Here is a 24,668-nt window from a genome sequence, read left to right as displayed (position 1 = left end):
GAAGCAATCAAGGTTTTACCTGCTTGTCTCCACAGCCTCATCACCATGTGTCCAAGGTCACTTTTGAGAACCACCCTCTTTACCAATATGAGCCTAACCAGAGCTACAAGACAGTATCCCAAACACCTGATTTTAATAATTCTCCCTCTTTGTTTTTTAATTATCCCTGTCTATGTTCTAAGCAAAGTACAAACTATCCTCCAAAATATGCAAAGGCATTACTTTCACAAACACAAAAGCCGAGAGACAAAACGGCAGACAGTGAGCAGAGAGCATGGCTGGTGCACAAGATACCAGCTAAAAAGCAATGGCATGTGTGTGTGTTACTGAAATGCCCCCAAGCATTCCAATTCTGGAGTCATTCTTTCCTTCAGAATTCAAATAAAATCACTGGAGTCCCTGTTTAGTTTCTCTACCACACAATTCTCTGGGAACGTAAACACATGGTTGCTGCTTGTCCCCAAGGCAACCACAAACCATGACTGACACTAGACTATAGTACTTAACCAACTTTCCCAAACACTTGAGGGTGTCATAATAAATTACAATACTGAAGAAGAAAACTTAAAACTTAAGTTCTCCTAAAATCTACAAGCCATAACACATTGCACACCTTCACTGACTCTGTCCCCCCTTAGCCCTGGCTGTGTTAATGGGGTCTATCCCAGGTTTTACCAGTTCCTTCTACTGACTTGTCTTGCCGATCTCCCCAGTGCCCATCCCCAAAACCATCTAATAATGTTATTTATGTTCATAAGCATAGCTAATATTTACCTAGCATTTACATATGGCATTGTTTAGGCCCTTTATCTGCATTAATTCATTCAGTTCTTCTAATAGTCTTAGAAAATGGGTTATATTATATTCATATTTTATAGGTAGGGAAGTTAAAGCACAAATAGATTGATTACCCAAAGTTTAGAGAACTGGTATGTGGTGAGGTTATGATTCAAACCCAGAAGGCTAACTCTAGAGATATTGATCTGAACTTTCATACACTGCATATCCAAAGAACGATCTCAAAAATTGCAAATAGAACTACCTTATGACCCAGCAATCCCACTGCTGGGCATACACACCGAGGAAACCAGAATTGAAAGAGACACATGTACCCCAATGTTCATCGCAGCACTGTTTATAATAGCCAGGACATGGAAACAACCTAGATGTCCAACAGCAGATGAATGGATAAGAAAGCTGTGGCACATATACACAATGGAGTATTACTCAGCCGTTAAAAAGAATTCATTTGAATCAGTTCTGATGAGATGGATGAAACTGGAGCCGATTATACAGAGTGAAGTAAGCCAGAAAGAAAAACACCAATACAGTATACTAACACATATATATGGAATTTAGGAAGATGGCAATGACGACCCTGTATGCAAGACAGGGAAAGAGACACAGATGTGTATAACGGACTTTTAGACTCAGAGGGAGAGGGAGAGGGTGGGATGATTTGGGAGAATGACATTCTAACATGTATACTATCATGTGAATTGAATCGCCAGTCTATGTCTGACGCAGGATGCAGCATGCTTGGGGCTGGTGCATGGGGATGACCCAGAAAGATGTTATGGGGAGGGAGGTGGGAGGGGGGTTCATGTTTGGGAATGCATGTAAGAATTAAAGATTTTAAAATTTAAAAAATAAAAAACTAAAAAAAAATAAATAAATAAACACAAGGAAGACCTCGATCATCCTAGTATATAAGGCAGTTTAGTGGTTAACCTTATGTGTCAACTCAGCTAGGCTATGGTGCCCAGTTGTTTGGTTAAACAGAAGTCCAGATGTCTCCATAAAGACACTTTTTAAAAAACAGAGACCATAAGAAAATCATTAAATAAGTGAATGAGTAAATCAGAACTAAATGACTAAATAATAACGTATGATTAAATTGATAAAACTAATAACTAAGTAAGCAAATCACTGTACTCTTTACAGTGTGGATGGGCTTCATCTAAGCACAGAAGGCCTTAAGAACAAAAACTGAGTTTCCACGGAATAGAAGGAATTCTACCCAGGACTGCAACAGAAACTGAGTTAAAATTACTTAAAATTTACTGAGAAAGTAGATGCTACTCATTCTCATCATAGGAAAAGGAAAAAAAAAAAAAAAGGTATCCATTGAGGTGACAGACATGTTGATTGTGGTATTTCACAATATATACATATGTCAAATCATCAGATTTTACATTTTAAATATACACAATTTGTCAATTATACCTCAGTGAGCTGTAAAAATAAATACAGATGTGAGAGAAAGGGAGCTGGGGGAGAATCTTTTAAAAAAGAGGACTGCAACACAGAAACCCTGCTTGAGCTTCCAGCCTGCTGCCCTGTAGAACTAGGACTCGAGATCTGCAACATCAGCTTTTATCTGAATTTGCAGCCCACCAACCTGCCCCACAAATGTCAGCCTTGCTAGACCCTACAATCAAATAAGCCATTTTTTAGAAGGCTACACATAGATCTATAGCTCTTGCCAGGCTTAGGTCTTTCAAGACTTTAAAATCTTGTTTCTATAGGATGCCAACCCAAGCTTAATTTTTATGCTTGATTGTTCCGAAAGAAACTTCCCAGACAGGATAGAGGCAGAAATAAAAAGGGTGAGGGAGAACCTTCTACAACCTTCCCCAGGGAAACTTTTACCAAGTAAAGATGACCCATATTCCTTCCATCCAGGGACAATTCTGGGCTGTAACCCTGTGGTCCACACATGAGGCAACCTCTGCTGCATCCACAAGGGTTTTCTCAAGACATATCCAGCTCACACACTGCCCTCTGTGAAGGCATGTTAGTTCCTTCTCTTTTCTGGACGCTGTGTGCTAAGTCGCTTCAGTCGTGTCCAACTTCTTGCGACCCTATAGACTATAGCCCTCCAGGCTCCTCTGTCCATAGGATTCTTCATGCAAGAATACTGGAGTGGGTTACTCTGCCCTCCTCCACGGAATCTTCCTGACCCAGGGATCGAACCCACATCTCTGGACACTGCCATAACCTGAATGTTTAGGTCTCCCCAAATTCATATGTAGGAACCCTAATCCCTTAAGGTGATGAAAACAGTAGGTGAAACCTTTGGGAGGTGATTAGGTCATGAGAGTAGAGCCCTCATGAATGAAATTAGCATTATGAGAGATGCCATAGCATTCCCTAGCCCCTTCCCCCCATGTGAGGATACAATGAGAAGCCTGTGACCCCAAAAAGGGCTCTTATAAAACTCTGATAGCACCCTTTTCTAGGATTTCTAGTTTCCAGAATTGTGAGAAATTTTTGTGGTTTATAAGTCAACCAGTCTGTGGCATTTTGTCATAACAATCCAAAGACAGTCACCAAAATCTCCTTATGCTTCGTGGCACTCACCACATCCTGCCCAATGCCATTAGCCACATCATTTGGCTTAAACTCTGAAGCGTGGGAATTGAAATCTGCTGACCAGAGTCCAGTCGTCTTCCCAAAACAGGGTAAATATGCCACTCACATTTGGGAAAACCTTATGTCTTCACTCCCGGGTTTTGTTTGTCCCTCACCTTTCCCAAGCTCACTCTACAGTTCTCACTCCCAGACATCAAGGTCAAAAACATGCACCTTCCCTCACTCTCCTAAAGCACTCCCACTCACTCATTCCACTCCATCCCACTGGCCTTTGTGTTGTTCCTCAAGGAGTCAAGAAAGCTCTTTTCTGCTTGAGGACCTTTATAGTCACTAGTTTCCTCCTCCCAGAATGATTTTCTCAGAATGTTCTATGCTTCCTTCTTCCTTTTGTTAAAACTTCAGTCCAGTTGTCACCTTCTCGGGCCTTCCCTGTCTGAAGAACATCTCCCCCATTCTCTTAGCCTGCTTCCATTTTCTTTATAGCCCTTTGCCTAGGGAAAACTGAAATAGAATATATATTTGTAAGTAAATAAATATGTATGTATGTGTGCATGTTAATTGTCCACAGAACCCCATCAGGATGAAAGCTTCATAAGAGCAGCAGCTCATTTTCTCCTTTGCTCTCTCCTTTCTCCTCAAGATCTAAAGAAGTGCTTGGCATATAGTAGCATATTCAGTTAAATAAACTTAATAGTAATTTTATATGATTTAAAGGGTTCATCTTTTTTTTCCCTCCAAATAAGTGAACCAGTATTCCTATTATTTGCTACAAAATAAACCATTACTTACCCACTGGTTTTGGCTGCTGACTTTATCATTTGCCAAGTTCTCATATTTTAGGTACTAGAAAAGTAGGTTGAAATTACCATTGGAAATATAAATAATATGAAAAAAAATCGTTATATCTAGTACCTTACATAGGACTTTCTGCAGTGTGCGTATTTTTTAAAAGCTCACTGTGTGATTCCTGTGTGTCCTCCTACCTTTACCCCTCATGAAGAACAACCGCTCTAGCTACTTAGCACCTCATGTGGGCTCAGCACTGAAAGATAAAGAAATGGTGTAAGGCATAGATTTTGCCCTTGAATCACTTACTGTCTCAGTAGGGAGACAAAACATGTACTGGAAACCATCAGAATATTAAGTACTAAATTTTCCAGGAAATTATACACATGGAAGAGCATTAAGATAAACGCTGTAGGAGACAATCAGAAACAAAGAATAGCTTGGTTGCCTGTGAAGGATTCATTGTGACTATTAGACCTGATTTTTATAGAGAATAATAAATAAAATGGAATTCTGCTCTGTCCTTTTGGGAAGAAAGTTCAAACTGGCAGTTTTCTCCACTTAACATCCAGTTGCTGTTGCTGTTGTTTTTTCCAGTTAGGTATCGGCACATGAAAAATGAACCACATTGATGGGACAAGCAGAAATTATGTAAGAGCTTCTAATTACTCATTTACTTAAAATTAAGTGGCTATAACACAACTGCCTGAATTGAAGCACATGGTGGACCTGTTACTCAATCCATCCCATATGGGTATGCTTGTGTGTGTGTGTGCAGCAGCCTCTATGTATTTATCTTCTTAAACCATACCACAATGAAGTACCAGACTCCCCATCCACAGGCTGGCCATGGAAACTCTGTCCCAAACAGAAGCTCTGAATAGTGTAGTGTTTCTTTTCCAGGTGCTTTAGGGGATTTCTATTTGAAAACCACACAGCATTTCTAGCAGTAGAGACTTTCAAAACACTTTGCAGTATATTTCTACACTCCCCCACTCCTTAGCAAATGTATGAGATCATTGAATTTGCATTTTGGTATTAGACTCATTTCCAGTTCTGTGTTTTTCTTCTTTTCTCTCCTCCTTTAAACATGCGTTACCTGCTTTAAGTCCATATTGAAACAAGGCATGAGCAAATAAACATCTATTAATTTCTAGCATCTCCCAAGTGGTTCTCAGTGTGTGGGCTTGGGAACAGCAGCAGCAGCAGCACCTGAGGACTTGTTAAAATTGCAAAACTTAAGCTCCACCTCAGACCTACTAAACTAGCAACTTTGGAAACAGGGCTGAATAATCTATATTTTAATCAGGATTTTCACTGATTCTGATGCAGGCTAAATGTGAGAATCACTGTCCAAAAAGATGACAAACTTACCAGTACTGCTGGAATCATCAGAGAGGCCCTGAAAATGAGGGTACCTAGGGCTTAATGGCTGGGTTAACCCTGGATAAGAATATTCGGCCATCTTAACACTTCTGAGAATTTCACCCTATCCTGTAACTTCCAATGATTATATGGCAAACAACTCCCCAGATATCCTGCAGTTCAGTTCAGTCACTCAGTCGTGTCCATCTCTTTGCCATCCCAGGGAGTGCAAGATGCCAGGCTTCCCTGTCCATCACCAACTCCCGGAGCTTACTCAAACTCATGTCCATTGACTCAATGATGACATCCAACCATCTCATCCTCTGTTGTCCCCTTCTCCTCCTGCCTTCAATTGTTTCCAGCATCAGGGTCTTTTCCAATGAGTCAGTTCTTTGTATCAGGTGGCCAAAGTATTGGGGTTTCAGCTTCAACATCAGTCCTTCCAGTGAATATTCAGGACTGATTTCCATTAGGATTGACTGGTTTGATCTCTTTGCAGTACAGGGGGGCTCTCAAGAGTCTTCTCCAACACCACAGTTCAAAAGCATCAATTCTTTGGTGCTCAGCTTTCTTTATAATCCTTTTGAAGTCCTCTGCACAGGAATTGTGAAGGAGGTTGCCATTATCTTCATTACCTCCACAATAGTTTATCTCAGGTCAACAACAGGGAGGGAACACAGCACTGCCCATCAACAGAAAATTGGATTAAAGATTTTCTGAGCTATTTACTTACAAATGGAAGGCTTTCTTATCTCTCCTTGCTATTCTTTGGAACTCTGTATTCAAATGGGTATATCTTTCCTTTTCTCCTTTGCTTTTCATTTCTCTTCTTTTCACAGCTATTTGTAAGGCCTCTCCAGACAGCCATTTTGCTTTTTTGCATTTCTTTTTATTGAAAATGGTCTTGATCCCTGTCTCCTGTACAATGTCACAAACCTCCGTCCATAGTTCATCAGGCACTCTGTCTATCAGATCTAATCCCTTAAATCTATTTCTCACTTCCACTGTATAATCATAAGGGATTTGATTTAGATCATACTTAAATGGTCTAGTGGTTTTCCCTACTTTCTTCAATTTCAGTCTGAATTTGGCAATAAGGAGTTCATGATCTGAGCCACAGTCTGCTCCCAGTCTTGTTTTTGTTGACTGTTTACAGCTTCTCCATCTTTGACTGCAAAGAATATAATCAATCTGATTTCGGTGTTGACCATCTGGTGATGTCCATATGTAGAGTCGTCTCTTGTGTTGTCGGAAGAGGGTGTTTGCTATGGCCAGCGCATTCTCTTGGCAAAACTCTATTAGCCTTTGCCCTGCTTCATTCTGTACTCCAAGGCCAAATTTTCCTGTTACTCCAGGTGTTTCTTGACTTCCTACTTTTGCATTCCAGTCCCCTATAATGAAAAGGACATCTTTTTGGGGTGTTAGTTCTAAAAGGTCTTGTAGGTCTTCATAGAACCATTCAGCTTCTTCAGCATTCCTGGTTGGGGCACAGACTTGGATTACTGTGATATTGAATGGTTTGCCTTGGAAACAAACAGAGATCATTCTGTTGTTTTTCAGATTGCATCCAAGTACTGCATTTCGGACTCTTTTGTTGACTATGATGGCTACTCCATTTCTTCTAAGGGATTCCTTCCCAAAGTAGTAGACTTAATGGTCAACTGAGTTAAATTCCCCAATTCCATTCCATCTTAGTTCACTGATTCCTACAATGTCGACATTCACACTTGCTATCTCCTGTTTGACCACTTCCAATTTGCCTTGATTCATGGACCTAACATTCCAGGTTCTTATGCAATATTGCTCTTCACAGCATCAGACCTTGCTTCTATCACCTTGCTTCTAGTCCCATCCACAACTGGGCATTGTTTTTGCTTTGGCTCCATCCCTTCATTCTTTCTGGAGTTATTTCTCCACTGATCTCCAGTAGCATATTGGGCACTTACCAACCTGGGGAGTTCACCTTTCAGTGTCCTATCTTTTTGCCTTTTCATACTCTTCATGGGGTGCTCAAGGCAAGAATACTGAAGTGGTTTTCCATTCCCTTCTCCAGTGGACCACATTCTGTCAGGCTTCTCCATCATGACCCGTCCATCTTGGGCGTCCCTACACAGCATGGCTTAGTTTCATTGAGTTAGACAAGGCTGGTCCATGTGATCAGATTGGCTAGTTATCTGTAATTGTGGTTTCAGTCTGTCTGCCCTCTGATGCCCTCTCTTAGTGCCTACCATCTTACTTGAGTTTCTCTTACCTTGGACATGGGGTATCTCTTCACGGCTGCTCCAGCAAAGCACAGCCGCTGCTCCTTCTTGCCTTGGACGTAGTGTATCACCTCTCGGCCGTCGCTCCTGACCTTGGACATGGGGTAGCTCCTGCGCCACGCAGACGTCACTACTGTGCCATGCAGCCACCACTCCTGTGGCAAGAGGAGAAAAGGAAAGATATACCCATTTTAATGCAGAGTTACAAAGAATAGCAAGGAGAGATAAGAAAGCCTTCCTCAGTGATCAATGCAAAGAAATAGAGGAAAACAATAGAACAGGAAAGACTACAGACCTCTTCAAGAAAATTAGAGGATACCAAGGGAATATTTCATGCAAAGATGGGCACAATAAAGGAGAGAAATGGTAAGGATCTAACAGAAGTAGAAGATATTAAGAAGAGGTGGCAAGAATACACAGAAGAACTATACAAAAAAATTTTTCACAACCCAGATAACCATGATGATGTGCTCACTCACCTACAGCCAAACATCCTGGAATGTGAAGTCATGTGAGCCTTAGGAAGCATCACTATGAACAAAGCTAGTGGAGGTGATGGAATTCCCATTGAGTTATTTCAAATCCTAAAAGATGATGCTGTGAAAGTGCTGCACTCAATATGCCAGCAAATTTGGAAAACCCAGCAGTGGCCACAGGACTGGAAAAGGTCAGTTTTCATTCTAATCCCAAAGAAAGGCAATGCCAAAGAATGTTCAAAGATATCCCTCAAGCTCTGTTGAAATGTCAGTTTTTAACTGAGGCCATTGGTATAAGTTTATTTTCATTGAGAACAACTTAGACAACATTTCTGGAACTGCAACAAAGCACCCAAGTTTTCCATGGTTAATGATAGAAAAACTGACAACCTAGATGAGTTTTCAAACTTATCAGAACTAATGCCCCTTTCACTATCTTGAAATGAAATTCAAAGACAATATAGCTTTCCTATGCACAATTTTAAAGTAATAAAGTATCATTGGTAATATAAAAGAGAAATAGACAGAAAGCAATCTATAACCTCTACAAATACACATCCATGCAGGAGTACTATGTTGGCAATTCAGTCATGATAAGAAGCACTGCAGTCAGTGATGGGATTTTCCAAAATGGCGAACCAACACTTGGTAAAATTTCAAACAAAAAAGAATATAATTTTTCTCAATTTACATAGTGGCTACATTCCTGGAGAATTCAGTAAAGAGAAAAATGATACAAAAATAAACTTTGCTTTTATATATAAAAAATGGAGCTTGCTTCTAGCCCCAAATGATTAAGAACACGTTTTCCACCTACCTCTATATATGGTGGGTTATTCAAAACTCATGAGACAGAGTTTAGAACTTTTGAAGTAATTCTTCAGAATTACTCACTGTGAAGAATCATACTACATATTGAAGGACAGCCCCTAAATTTTATGTGCATGCTCAGTCACTCAATCACGTCCGACTCTTTGTGACCCCATGGACTGGAGCCCACCAGGCTCCTCTCTCCATGAGATTTTCCAGGCAAGAATACTGGAGTAGGCTGCCATCTCCTTCTCCAGTGAATCTTCCCAACCGTGGGATCTAATCCATGTCTCTTGCATCTCCTGCACTGGCAGGAGAAATGTTTACCACTGTGCCACCTGGGAAGCCCTAGTATAACTAGTTCATGTCCAGCAAGCATCAGTGATTCTGCCCAATCATTATGACGACCACAAGTGTCTCCTATAAATTTCCAAAATACTCCTTAGGAGGTAGTAATGCAACCACTAGACAAAAAAACTAGACAAAACTAGACAAACTAAAAAACTAGACAAAAAAATAAATCTGTCTGAATATTCATTCATCCATCATTTACTCAACAAATACATAGTTCATATGTTTCCAGTACAGTGCTTGGTAAATGATGGGACCACATAGCTTACATTCTCTTAGGGAACATGGAGTATTTACAGTCATCATGAGACCACAAGGCAGTACATAATCAATGTTATACTTAAAAGAGGTATAAAAAGCTGCAGAAGCTTATGGAATGAGCACATCACTTCTATGAGGAGTCAATAAAGACATCACAAAAAACACACTTTGATTGGACATTGGAGGATGTGCAGATATAAACAAACAGAGGCAGTGAAGAGCAATTTAGGGAGAGGTTATAGTCTGAGAAAATATATCTGAAGCGTATGTGGGAAACATTCAATCAGAATCTCAGATTTCTCATGCAAGGACTCTAGGAAATCAGTGTGTTCAGGGAAATGTCTCCTGACTCTGGTTTACTCTGTGAAAAGAGCGCCTGCATCTAAACCAGGGTGGCCAAAGACAGCCAGTAGGCTAAACCCATGAGTCACTGCTGTAAATCTCGTTGTTATGAATCTTTAGGATGTCCTCAAATACACTGAGGGACTCCATAGGTGCTATTGCTGGGGAACTGACCAGTATCCTCCAGCTGAAAGCTCATCTTACTAAATCAAACTGATCACATTATAGAACATCATGTTCTTTAGGGTAAGGCATCACAAACTAGTCATCATTGTGACTCTCCATATCTGGCCCTAAAGAAACATTTACCAAAATGACTGCTAAGAACCAACAAAACAAAGTTGTCAAAGCAACAAAAAGCTGCTTTTTGAGTTTAAGAGTCTATAAATCCTCACAGTAAATATATACAGAATAGGGTTGTGACCTTAAAATATTTTTTATGGTCTCATGTTTTAATTTGTTCAAGTGAAAATATCCCTCCTTTTCCAATGAAAGCAACGTTTTTTTTTTTAATTTCAATAAATCCAAAACATACTGATATATTTAGAAAAGGGAATACAAATCCCTAGAAATCCCATACCTCAGATACAATGATCATTAACACTTTTATGCTACTTCAAGCATAATTATGTATCTATATATTTTGTTAATACCTACACATACATCCTTTTGAAAGGAGACATTCTGTACATACTACAAAACTGACTTTTTAAATATAAGGATATATTATGGGCATGTTTACATGTAGTTGGGCTTCCCTTGTGGCTCAGCTGGTAAAGAATCTGCCTGCAATTCAGGAGACCTGGGTTTGATCCCTGGGTTGGGAAGATCCCCTGGAGAAGGGAATGGCTACACACTCCAGTATTCTGGCCTGGATAATTCCAGGGACTGTACAGTCCATGGGGTTGCAAAGAGTCAGACATGACTGAGTGACTTTCACTTTCACTTACATGTAGTTGTACAAATAATTGGGGCTTCCTTAGTGGTTCAGTGGTAATGAACCCACCTGCCAATGCAGAAGATGTCGGTTTGATCCCTGGGTCGGGATGATCCCCTAGAGAAGGAAATGGCAACCCACTCCAATATTCTTGTCTGGGAAATCTGATGGACAAAGAAGCCTGGCAGTCTATGAAGCTACAGTCTATGAAGCCACAAAGAGTCAGACATTACTTAATGACTAGGTCCATCTAGTCAAGGCCATGGTTTTTGCAGTAATCATGTATGGATGTGAGAGTTGGACTATAAAGAAAGCTGAGCATGGAAGAATTGATGCTTTTGAACTGTGGTGTTGGAGAAGACTCTTGTGAGTCCCTTGGACTGCAAGGAGAGCCAAACAGTCCATCCTAAAGGAGATCAGTCCTGAGCGTTCACTGGAAGGACTGATGTTGAAGCTGAAACTCTAATACTTTGGCCACCTGATGCAAAGAACTGACTCATCTGAAAAGACCCTGATGCTGGGAAAGATTGAAGGAAGGAGGAGAAGGGGATGACAGAGGATGAGATGGTTGGATGGCATCACTGACTCAATGGACATGAGTTTGAGTAAACTCCAGGAGTTGGTGATGGACAGGGAGGCCTGGCGTGCTGCAGTCCATGGGGTCACAAAGAGTCAGACACGACTGAGCGACTGAACTGAACTGAAACAACAACAACAACACAAATAATTAACTTATTTTGGGGACAGTTTCACAGAATTTCACTGTATGGATATAACACAATTCATTTAATGAATCCCTGTGGATAGATGCTTAGGTAATTCTCACTTTTAGTTACTATAAGCATTGCTGCAAGTGAAAGTCTTCTGCATAAGTCTCAGCACACTTAGGCAGTTATTTCTTTAGGATTCATTTCTAGAAATAGGTTTGCTGGGTATAAAGTTATGCACATTTTAAACATTATTACACACTGCCAAATTGCCCTCCAAAAGCTGTGTAATTTATATTTTCAAAAGAGAAGTGGAGATATTTACTTGCTTGTAGCCTTACCAATAGTGGATATTATCAAGCCTTTAAATCTTTATTAATATGATAAATAAAAAGTTATATCTCATTGTTATTTTTAAAGTACATCTCTGATTAGGAAGCTTTTTATTTTGTCATTTGTTTATTGGCTTTTTATACTGTAATAAATTACATTTATTTGTATTTTTTCCATTTTTTTCTCAAGTTATTCATCTTCTGTTGATTTGTAAGAATTCTTTATACATTTAAGATATTAAATCACTGTATACCATAGTAACTCTATGGTGTTCCCAGTTGTACCTTGCATGTAGTAGCTACAGGGCAAGTATTAGTTGATTGAAAGAATGAATGTTACAATATATCATAGAGAAATTCTAAACTTCATGAAGTCAAATTTGTATTCTTCTCCTCAGTAGTTTGCTGTGGCACCTTTCACTGACTTGAAGGAAATTTTCTCTTAATAACATATTATATCAAAAATATGTATTTAATCTTTAATTCTGCTGGATCTTATGGGTAAAATGTGAACAGAGACCCGATTTAAATTTCTTGCTAATACAGACCAACTGCTGTAAGATTTTTGACTGAATCATCAAGATTTTCTCCATTGATTAGAAGTGCTTATTTCATCATATATAAAATTCTAACATACTAGACTCTACTTATGAATATTCTCTTCTCTTTCATTTATCTATCTATTTCTTTTCCAGTACCACATTATTCCTATTACATTTACTTCACAGTATACTTTGATATCTGGTAGGGCAAGTTTCCCCAGGCCTTTCCTCCCTTTCCTGACCATCAATATTTTTTTCTCTTCCAGATGAAAGCATGAATCCATTTGTCAATATTTTTAAATTTGCAATTTAGAATGAATTAGCATTAAATTTACAGACTATTTTGCCCAAAGCTGACATCTTTACAGTAGTCTCCTACTATAGAGAATACAAAAATCAACTCCCAAAATTACTTTCTACAGCTCTGGGTGTATTCTTCATTTTAAAGTTAATTACAATAGAGTCTAATTACTATTATCATTAAATTATTATATTCATTTGACACCAAAGATTGAATATTAATTATAAAACAAATTAATTCTACATTGACATTTGTTTCAAGTTACTGGATGACAGCTTTGTTAAAATATGACACCTGGTTGAAGACAAGTCCTCTAACAATTCAAATATTTGTGATCCCATAGTGTATAGGCTTCCTTACTAGAGTGCAGTCATGATGGGAACTACACTTTCAAGTACAGATGATCATAACAATGATGATAGTTAATACTACAGAGTTCTTGCAGAGTTACAGGAGGTAAAAACTAGACCATGATCTAATTAGCTGGCTCAGTCTTGCTAGAAAAAATGAGGCTTATAGAAAATGTTGCCAAAATGTAAAGGAACAACATTGGGGTTTTTGGCATTTCTGTTTGCTTCACAGTGTGACCCACCCTGCAATCCTTTTATTCCTCTCTTGTCTAAAAAGCACCCAAAACTGAGAAAAATAAAAGAAAGTCTCTAAAATACAAGCTGAATGCAAGCAACCTCTTGTCTAGGAAAATCTACCACATAAAAATGTGTACCCTATGTAGTTAAAAATCCTACTGGAGAGGTAAGTCCTGGGCACTGGAAATGAGAGACTTGTGACATTTCTCACTTTAACATTCTCCTGAAGTATACAATAATCTCTCCACTCTCTACTTTTATCTGCAACAAATAGAGAATATGATCAAGTGACAAGTTTTACGGCACAGCCTTCAAGCTCTGCATATTGAGTTTTAGGAAAGGACAAGTAGGGACACAGACATGCAAAGTTCTACCATCAAAAAAAAAAAAAAGCCAAATATGTGAGAAGTGGCTTTTGGTTGGGGAGTAATGGAAGATAAAAATTAACATACAGGATGATGTCAGATCATAGATGAAACCGAATTTCAGTCAAAAAAAAATAAAGAAAGAAAGAAGGATACAGTATTTCAAGGAAAGAAGGATACAGTCTTTCAAGCAAAGAAATAACACTATCCACAAAGAGCTTCTGGACATGAGACAAGAGCCAAATGGAATTAAAATCTAAATGTTAAGAAACACTACCAAATATAGATGCAATCATTCATTCATTTACTCAAAAAATAGTTATTGCAGGAGAATTCAGTGATGATGAAAACTGACACAGAACTTCCATGAGGTAGGACGAGGGTCAGGGTAATGGGTAGTATAAGGTAGTATATAGACAAATATACAGCATTATATCAGGTTTTATATCATTTTTACATCAAAATTGACAAGCAAAATTGAAACTGATCTAAAAATTTGGGAAAACAACAACTGGCTTGAGTTTTCACTTTCTCTTATGAAGGAGGATTCATGTACCAGAATGGATCTCAGAGCATGCATTACCTCACTGAAACATAGGGACACAGACCCCAAAGCTTAGGCATTCACCCATAAGGAATGCCTGTCAGGGGCAGATATAGAAGTCAAGCTCCTAATCATGAGATTTTTCTCAGTAGAATTTCTGGTTGTGGAAGATCATCTTTGCTATGTTAAATATTCATATGGTATGTATGCATGGCTGTTTTATATGTCCACACATAAGCAATGGGTATTTCTCCAAGGGGAATAAGTCCCTTGGGACACTGAGCTGTAAGACTCTCTAGTCAAGAAGATTCTTGAGAAGTGAGGAAGTAGAAGGCTCCCTGACACATGGCTCATCCCTCAGAAAGCTCTGTGGCATACACAAGGCCTGACCCTTTGAGGAGTCAGGAGAAAAGCTGAGATTTCCCACCATCTTCTCAGCTCCTTCCTCTCTTGAATGTCTCCTACCACTAGTAACACCCTTCATGTGATTAATTAAATAAAGGATGATCCATGCTTCTTAAGTATCTCCACAGTTAACCTTTAGTTAGCCATGCCATAGCACTCATTTCATGCTTCTGTTTGTGTCACAGTCTCACTAAATCATGAATTCCAAGCACCAGGGCCTCTCACAGAGTTGACAAGGATGCATGAAAAGAAGGTGTGATTAGTTATATGGAAATGCTTAGTAAAACGCAGATTGCCAACAGGCTCTATTTTCAGTCATTCTAACCATAGTGTTCTATACTGAAAAATTGTCCTTCCTGCAAAGTTTCCATGATGTTTTCTTATTTTTCTTCTTCATAAAAGCTTATATTTCCCCCTTTCTCAGAAGGAAATGGCAACCAACTCCAGTATTTCTGCCTAGAGAATCTCATGGATAAAGGAGCCTGATGGACTACAGTCCATAGAGTCACACAGAGTCAGAAACGACTGAAGCGACTTAGCCACATACTCTCAGATTTGTACCACACTTAATAGTAAGTCAAAGGGAAAATCTACTGAGCTGCAAATAACTAAAAAATAAGAATTTTTTACCCTTTTGTATCAGTTACAGTTCTTAAGTCTTAAATCTGAAGAACAGGGAGGGTAGAAATTCAAATAGGATTTCTACATTACAGCCTTGAGGTAGAATTTTTTTGGGAAATTTTGGGTTTTGTTTTTCAGGCCTTCAGTTAATTGAATAGAGCTCATTCACATTATGAGGGCAAATTCCTTTACTTGAGGTCAACTGATTGCAGATATTGGTCAAACCTACCTAATACCTGCAGAGCGACATCTGAATTTGTTACACCAAACAACTGGGCACCATAGCCTAGCAAAGTTGACATGAAATTTAACCATTATGCCCTCATTCTGGGGATAGCACATAACTTTTGCTCTCAGTATAATCAAATACAAGACAAATTATATGACAAAGCTGGTTTTAGATTCTGAGTGGGAATAGAAATTCTTAAATTAAACTGATTCTTAAATTCACATCAAAATACAAAGAACATAGAATAACCAGAATAATTTTTCAAAAGAAGAACAAAGTTGAAAAACTACACAACCGTGCATTAACACCTCACAAAATTACAAGATCAAGACAGTGCTGTAGTGGCATAGAGAAGAACATAGAGATCTATAAAATAGAAAACAGAATCCAGACATAGAGTCCTACATATATGCTCAACTGCATTTTGTCAAAGGTGCTACGGTAATTCAATCTGAAAGGACAATCATTTCATCAAATGGTGTCGGAAAAATTGTCTTTTCAGTTGGAAAAAATATGAACCTCGATTCTTCCCTCAACACCTACACAATAAATAACTTGAAATTGAAAACTTACAGAAGAAAACATAGCAAAAAAATATTCATAATATCGGGGTAGTCAATGATTCCTTACAGCCAGTGATACTACTCTGTATCTAACAGCAGTAGATACAGAGCATCTATTAATATGTACACAAGGTAGAATGACAGGGACATGCCATTGCCCATAGGGGACATGTCATCCACACCCATAGAATGTACAACACCAAGGGTGAACCCTAACACTGGACTATGGGTAATTTGATAGTAAACTATGGCCTTGGGGTAATTTTGATGTGTCACAGCAGGTTCATCAGTTTTAACACATGCTGCACTCTGGTAGGAGACGTTGATAATGAAGGAAATTATACATGTGTGGGGGCAAGGGGTATAGGAGGAGTCTTTGTACTTTTCTCTCAATTTCACTGTGAACTTAAATCTTCTCTTAAAGAAATAAAGTCTATAAAAAATATCCCCTAGATAGCATGCCAAAGTCTCAGACATAAAAAAGTGATAAAATGGATTTCATAAACTAAGAACTGATCTTTGAAAGATACCATCAAAAAGCAAAAATCACTGCCACAAATGATATCCAGAATATATTTTTAAAGATCTTATCATTTAAGAACAAAAAGACAAACTACCCAAAGTTTAAAAATGGGTAAACAATGGGAAAGAAACTTAATAAAATAAGAAATATGAATGGTGAATAAGTGTATGAAAAGATATTCAGTGTGACGAGCAATAAGAAAAATATAAATGACTAGATACTACCACACACTCACTGGAATGAGGAGAATTAATATAAATATTGGTGAGGATGTGAAGCAAATGAAACTTTCACGCATTACCAGTGAGAGTTTAAACAGTAAAACCATCTTGGAAAACCATTTGACAGTTTCTTAAAAAGTTCAATAAACATCTACCCTGCAACCTAGAAATTTCACTCCATGTACTAACTCATGAGAAATGAAAACATATATCCACATACAGACTTATACAAGAATATTCTTAGTAACTTTATTTTTAATAGTAAAAAACTGGAAACAATCCAAATGTCCATCAATAGGAAAATGAGTAAATTGTGGTATATTTTTATCATGAAGTACTTCTCAGTAATTAAATGGAAAAACCCATGCCTACCTGCACTAACATAGATGAATCTCATGGAAGCTATAATGATAAAAAGAAACCAGATTTTTTTAAAAACATACTGAATTATTTCTTAAAATAAGAAAAGCACATTACACTCTTCTATGGTGACAGATGAACAGTGGTTGCCTTTGAATGGGAAGGAATTATTTAGAAAGAGACATGAGGGAGCTCACTGAGTTGTGTCATACCCCAACTGACATATGTGTTATAGGCATATATATACATTTTTCAGAACTCAACAAACTACACCCTTAAAATAGGTTTATTTTACTGCATGTAAAGTATACCTAAATAAAAAGAAAAATGTACTCCTTTACATGAGCAACAATTAGAATGTGTAATTTTTACATATGTTTGAATATATCTGAACTAGGTATTCTATAGATCTGTATGTCCATCCTTTTGCCATTTACAATTTAAAAACTGCAAGAAGCATAGCAATATACAACTCTCTTCAAATTAATCTATAAATAATATCAATAAAGTATCTTATAGAACTTGACAAACTAAATATTAAAATTTATACTGAAGAACAAAAGGCCAAAAATTGTCATGACAATTGTGAGTAAAAAGACCAAATAGGGAAATTTGTTCTGACAGATGTGAAGCCTGACTCTGAAGCTACAGTAAATGAGACAATGTGATAATGGTATGGGAATAAGCAAACAAACTGAGGGAAAATATAAAACACTTGGAAACAGACTCACAAGTATATGTAAATATACACAGAGCAGAGAGGTAGCATTAAAATCTATAGACTCACCAATAATACTGTGTTAGAAAAATTGTTTATCTATATGGGAAAAAAGATAGAGTGCCACTTCTCTCCACATGGGGCTTCCCTGATAGCTCAGTTGGCAAAGAATCCGCCTGCAATGCAGGAGACCCCAGTTTGCTTCATGGGTCGGGAAGATCCACTGGAGAAGAGATAGGTTACCCACTCCAGTATTCTTGGGTTTACCCTGTGACTCAGCTGGTAAGAATCCACCTGCAATGTGGGAGACCTGGGTTTGATCCCTGGGTTAGGAAGATCCCTGGAGAAGGGAAAGGCTATCTACTCCAGTATTCTGGCCTGGAGAAATCCATGGACCGTATACGCCATGGGGCCGCAAAGAGTTAAGACACAACTGAGCGACTTTCACTTTCACTCCACATACATACATGCATACACACACTCCCTCCTTCTTCCCACTCCCATCTCTCTCTCTCTCTCTCCTCTCTCTCTCTATATATATACACACATATGTTTATATGTATATATTAACATATATATACAAATTTTATACATATATATTAATATATATGCACACGTGTTTATATGTATATATTAACATATATATACAAATTTTATACATATATATTAATATATATGCACACGTGTTTATATGTATATATTAATATATATATACACACAAAAGATAACAGCAGAACTTTAAACAGAATTTTAAAACTTTAAGGTAAATAGATATATCCATATCTTTACAGTCTTGATATAGGAAAGAATTTCTTTAAGTTACAGTCCCACCAGCAGGCCCTGGATTCTACCTTCTACTCTCTGCTTTTATGAGTTTGCCTTTTTTTTTTTTCTTTGAGTTTGACTTTTTTAGATTCAAATAATATGAGTGAGATCATGAGGTATATGCCTTTTTGTGTCTGGATTATTTCATGTAAGGTCTTTCATTATATTATTATACATTGGTTATATTTAGGTCCATCCACACTGCTGCAAATGACAGGATTTCCTTCCTTGGGACTTTTTGAGGGTGACAGATTAATTAATTAGCTTGATTGTGGTCATAATTTCACAGTGTACACATATATCAAACATCAGGTTGTACACCACACATAATCTTTATTTATCAAGTATACACCAATAAAGTTGGAGAAAAATAAGGGACTCGTTTTTTAAGTTGATTCACTCACAGGGCTGGTAAGTTGGTATTGACTGTCAACTGGGAGCTCAGCCAGAACTCTGGGCTCAGTCCTTCACTCTGTGTACCTCTCCATGCCTATGTGTACTTCTTCACAGCATGATGGATGGGTTCCCAAAAACACCATCTCAGATAGCCTGGAAAAGGTGAATGGCATTTTTTGTGACTTGGCTTTGAAGTCATACAGCATCATTTCTGGAGAAGGCAATGGCATCCCACTCCAGTACTCTTGCCTGGAAAATCCCATGGATGGAGGAGTCTACTAGGCTGCAGTCCGTGGGGTCGCTAAGAGTTGGACACGACTGAGCGACTTCACTTTCACGCGTTGGAGAAGGAAATGGCAACCCACTCCAGTGTTCTTGCCTGGAGAATCCCAGGGACGGGGGAGTCTGGTGGGCTGCCATCTATGGGGTTGCACAGAGTTGGACACGACTGAAGCGACTGAGCAGCAGCAGCAGCAGCAGTAGCAGCAGCAGCAGCATCATTTCTGCCAAACTCTAGACAGTCACAAAGTCCTTCCCGATTTCAGGTGCAAGAGACACAGATTTCATTCCTAGAGGAAGAAGTAGCAAAATTTTAAAAGAGCATATTAGATAGGAAATACCACTGTGACTATCTTTGCAAAATATAATCTGCCACAATTAAATTAATCAGATTTAATTTGATTAAATTAAAAGCAAACACCTCATAGAAAATAAGTTGCACACTAAAAATCCTAACACATGCTACTGTAAAATATACATCCATAGTATATAAAGAGTTCATAAAAATCAATATTAAAAATGCAAAATAATCCAGTATGAAAAAAGAGTAAAAAACAGAGACTTACTTCAGAAAAGAAAATCCAAATACTAAAAAAACACAAAAATGTGTTCAACCAATCTGGAAAATGCAAACTGAAACGATAAGAAATTATTTTAAATACACCAGAATGGCAAAATTCCTAAAGTCACTCAGTGTCAAGTGTTGGCAATAAACTAAAGCAACTAGAAATCTCACACACTATTGGTGAGAGTTTCAGTGACTGACTACTTTGAGGGGTAGGAAATATCTGGAAAAACTTATGGTATTCATGACCTATAATTCAACTTCCATTTCTAGGTGTATGCATTAGAGAAATGCTCACTTACATGGAGTGGGAGACAAGTTTATGGAAGAATGTTTATTGGGATATTATTTATAGAGTGGTGAGAAATTTATAACAATGCAACTGTGCATCAATAAGAAAATGGTCATACCAACTGTGGTATATTTATATACTTATATTTATATAAGTATATTTATAAATATACTGTGGTATATTTATATTTATATTTAATAAGGGAGTATTACTTAAAATAAATGAACTACTCCAATAATCAAATATCAAAATAGACGCAAGAATATAATGGAGAGCAAAAATGCAAATTTGCAGAATGGTATGTTAATATGATGCCACTTATATAAAGTTTTAAAACATTAAAGACAATCCTATGTATTATTTATAGTAACACACCTATGGTGAAAAGTATGAACCAGGTATGGTCATATAAAGCAAAAAATTCAGAACAGTGATTACTATAGATAAAGGAGAAAGAGAAGATATAGAATGGGATTAGGTTGTGTACCCAGTAGTCTTCAAATCCTAAATGTTTTGCTACTTTAAAATCAAAGAGAAACATGGAATATGTTTAATATTAGTCAGCATGTGTTTATTATCCTCCAGCATATAATTTTTAGGCATACAATTTTGTACATTTGAAATATATTTTAATAAAGTCCTATGTCTCTGTACCACAGCTAGAGAGAATGAAACTTACAGTGAATCTAATTCAGCAATCACTGTCTACCATGGACCAAAACTCATTCTGCAGCTGTAGAAACCTGTGTCTAGAAGAAGACTAGACTTCCTTAAAGCCACATAGGAAGTTCTTAGTATAAATGGAATAAGGAGAGTCTCATGATCAGCTCTTTTCTTCTACACCTTACTCTTCAGGAAGGTTTTAAATCATGATCTTGGCTGCAACTGCCTAACCCAGACAGGAATGATAGGTGTGACAATTCCTTCCAGAGCAAATCAGACAGATGAGAAAGGGTAACTACTGCCCAAAGAAAGGCAATGCCAAAGAATGCTCAAACTGCCGCACAATTGCACTCATCTCACATGCTAGTAAAGTAATGCTCAAAATTCTCCAAGCTAAGGTTCAGCAATATGTGAATCGTGAAATTCCAGATGTTCAAGCTGGTTTTAGAAAAGGCAGAGGAACCAGAGATCAAATGGCCAACATTCCTTGGATCATCAAAAAAGCAAGAGAGTTCCAGAAAAACATCTATCTCTGCTTTATTGACTATGCCAAATCCTTTGATTGTGTGGATCACAGTAAACTGTGGAAAATTCTGAGAGAGATGGGAATATCAGACCACCTGACCTGCCTCTTGAGAAACCTATATGCAGGTCAGGAAGCAACAGTTAGAACTGGACATGGAACAACAGACCGGTCTCAAATCGTGAAAGGAGTACGTCAAGGCTGTATACTGTCACCCTGCTTATTTAACTTCTATGCAGAGTACATCATGAGAAACGCTGGGCTGGAGGAAGCACAAGCTGGAATCAAGATTGCCGGGAGAAATATCAATAACCTCAGATATGCAGATGACACCACCCTTATGGCAGAAAGTGAAGAACTAAAGAGCCTCTTGATGAAAGTGAAAGAAGAGAGTGAAAAAGTTGGCTTAAACCTCAGCATTCAGAAAACGAAGATCATGGTATCTGGTCTTATCACTTCATGGCAAATAGATGGGGAAACAGTGGAAACAGTGGCTAGACTTTATTTTGGGGGGCTCCAAAATCACTGCAGATGGTGACTGCAGCCATGAAATTAAAAGACGCTTACTCCTTGAAAGGAAAGTTATGACCAAGCTACACAGCATATTAAGAAGCAGAGACATTATTATGTCAACAGAGGTCCGTCTAGTCAAGGCCATGGTTTTTCCTGTGGTCATGTATGGATGTAAGAGTTGGACTATAAAGAAAGCTGAACCCTGAAGAATTGATGCTTTTGAACTGTGGTGTTGGAGAAGACTTTTGAGAGTCCCTTGGACTGCAAGGAGATCCAACCAGTCCATCCTAAAGGAAATCAGTCCTGGGTGTTCATTGGAAGGGCTGATGTTGAAGCTGAAACTCCAATATTTTGTCCACCTGATGCAAAGAGCTGACTCATTTGAAAAGACCCTGATGTTGGGAAAGATTGAAGGCAGGAGGAGAAGGGGACGACAGAGGATGAGATGGTTAGATGGCATCACCAACTCGATGGACATGAGTTTGGGTAAACTCTGGGAGTTGGTGATGGACAGGGAGGCCTGGCGTGCTGCAGTTCATGGGGTCACAAAGAGTCAGACACGACTGAACAACTGAACTGACTGCCTGCCTGCCTTCAGTCCTAGGCAAGAGGGTGGATTATAAATTCAGGTATAACATGCCTAAGAACCCAGTATTAAACAATCATTCTTTCAACTTCATCATTGCCCTCTCCACTGAACTCTACTGGAAAAGAAAACTGCCCACAGGATATATGAAACCCTCAATCCTCCAAGTTAAGTCCAGATCGGTGCAGAATTGGTGATTTATAGGGTGAAAGTGTGTGGGATGCAGAACTTCAACAAAGTCATCTGGCATTGTCCGAGAGCTCATTCATTTCACCTACCTTGGGACCTCCCTCCAAATCTAGAGAAAATGGTCAAACATCCTACCTACAGTCTAGGAGACTGATCAGGAAGTGGACAGGAACTAGTTTATATTTCCTGAAAATATTTAAAATTTTGAAGTCTTACAAATAAAGTAGCCTAACACTCATTAACTTTAATATACTCTCCACAACTGCTTCTGTGAAATGTTATTGTTTCCTTCTAATATTTTTAGCTTAATGAACCTTTTAGTCTTATTGTGAGCAACACCATTTATAATGAAAAATAGGCTTCTTATGCAGAACAAAATCTCTCACAATATCTGAAGATAAAGGCAAACAAATTGTTTAGATCATCCTCCCCAGTTCAAATCAAAACCAGACAGATCAAAAGCTGTCTAAAACCCTGTCTTGGATCCTGGGTGTCTGAAGGACAGTACATGAGTGCTAAGTCACTTGAGTTGTGTCCGACTCTGTGACCCTATGGACGGTACTCTGCCAGGATCCTCTGTCCATGGGATTCTCCAGGCAAGAGAGAGTGTGTTGCCTTGCTTTCCTCCAGGGGATCTTCTAGACCCAAGGATCCAACCCCAGTCTCCTGCACTGGCAGGCAGGTTCTTTACTAGCGTCATCTGGGAAGGCCATACCACCCCTACAAACATCTACTATATACATAAACGGTCACATAGTCTACAACGATGTTGCTTCACAAAATGGGAGGGTAGGAGACTGGCTGAAATTCCCACCCTGAGACAAATCACTAAGTGACCTTTGTCAAGTCAGTACAGCCTCCCTGAGCCATTCTCTTCATTTGTCACACTGGCATTACAATACTGACATATTCTACCAAGGCTTCCAAAGTTTACGTATGAGAAAGGGTTTTGAAATACAGCTGTCTCTGCAAGTGCCTGGAAGATAGCAAAGATTTCTACTTTAGTTTGTGTACACTGCACATACAACCAGTTCAGTGAAGAAGGAAATTCAGAAAGGAAGACAGAGGATAAAAACAGAACACAAAAACTACTCAGATTCTTCCTTAGGGCTCAAGTTACCTTCTCATACTCCATCTCATTTCCTACTCTATTCTCCAGCCATCAGCTTACTCTGCCCCATCCTGTATACCTGGATCAAGACAGAGCACCAGTTACAATACAAGCAGGTGTTTCCACTGTCTGTGGCCCAATTTTCCCACCCCCTTTATTTACCTCTCATGCTACTTCATTTTCCTAAAAGCTCTAGGATTTAATTGTTGCCTCACACAACACTTTCCCCCACCTTTTTATTTTCAGTGTACATCACTGTAACCAAAGGCAGATTCTTCACATTTAGGTAGAAACTGAACTCAAATACATTTATTTTTACTTTAAAAACATTATAAAGATGTTTCAGCAGATCTTACAACTACTTCCCAACTCAGCTATGTTCAAAACTGGATTATATTTTCCTGAGTTTTCTTAATTTGCATTCCAGATCAAGTAATATCCTGTGCCTTCTTCCCAACTATCCTTCCACTGCCTGCAATAAATTTGAGAAAAAAAATTTCTTTAAATTAGACACCATTTCTTTTAATTAGCCACAAAAAACCCCAGGAGATTTTTCCCTGGGGACATAAAATTATTGACCTTTGCACTACCTTTTCCGCTATCCAGAAACAGACCCTGACATTACCTGTACATGGACGGAGGCTCTCATCCCATTCCCTGCCCCACAGCAGCAGTGTGTGTTTTCCTACTTACAAAGGTGATCTGAATTTCTGGTGTAATTCTCATGAACACTGTGCAAACTCT

This window comes from Ovis canadensis, chromosome 3 (assembly GCF_042477335.2).
Source record: "Ovis canadensis isolate MfBH-ARS-UI-01 breed Bighorn chromosome 3, ARS-UI_OviCan_v2, whole genome shotgun sequence".
Taxonomy (NCBI): domain Eukaryota; kingdom Metazoa; phylum Chordata; class Mammalia; order Artiodactyla; family Bovidae; genus Ovis; species Ovis canadensis.
The sequence above is the reverse complement of the archived record's forward strand: the minus strand, read 5'-3'. Positions refer to the sequence as shown.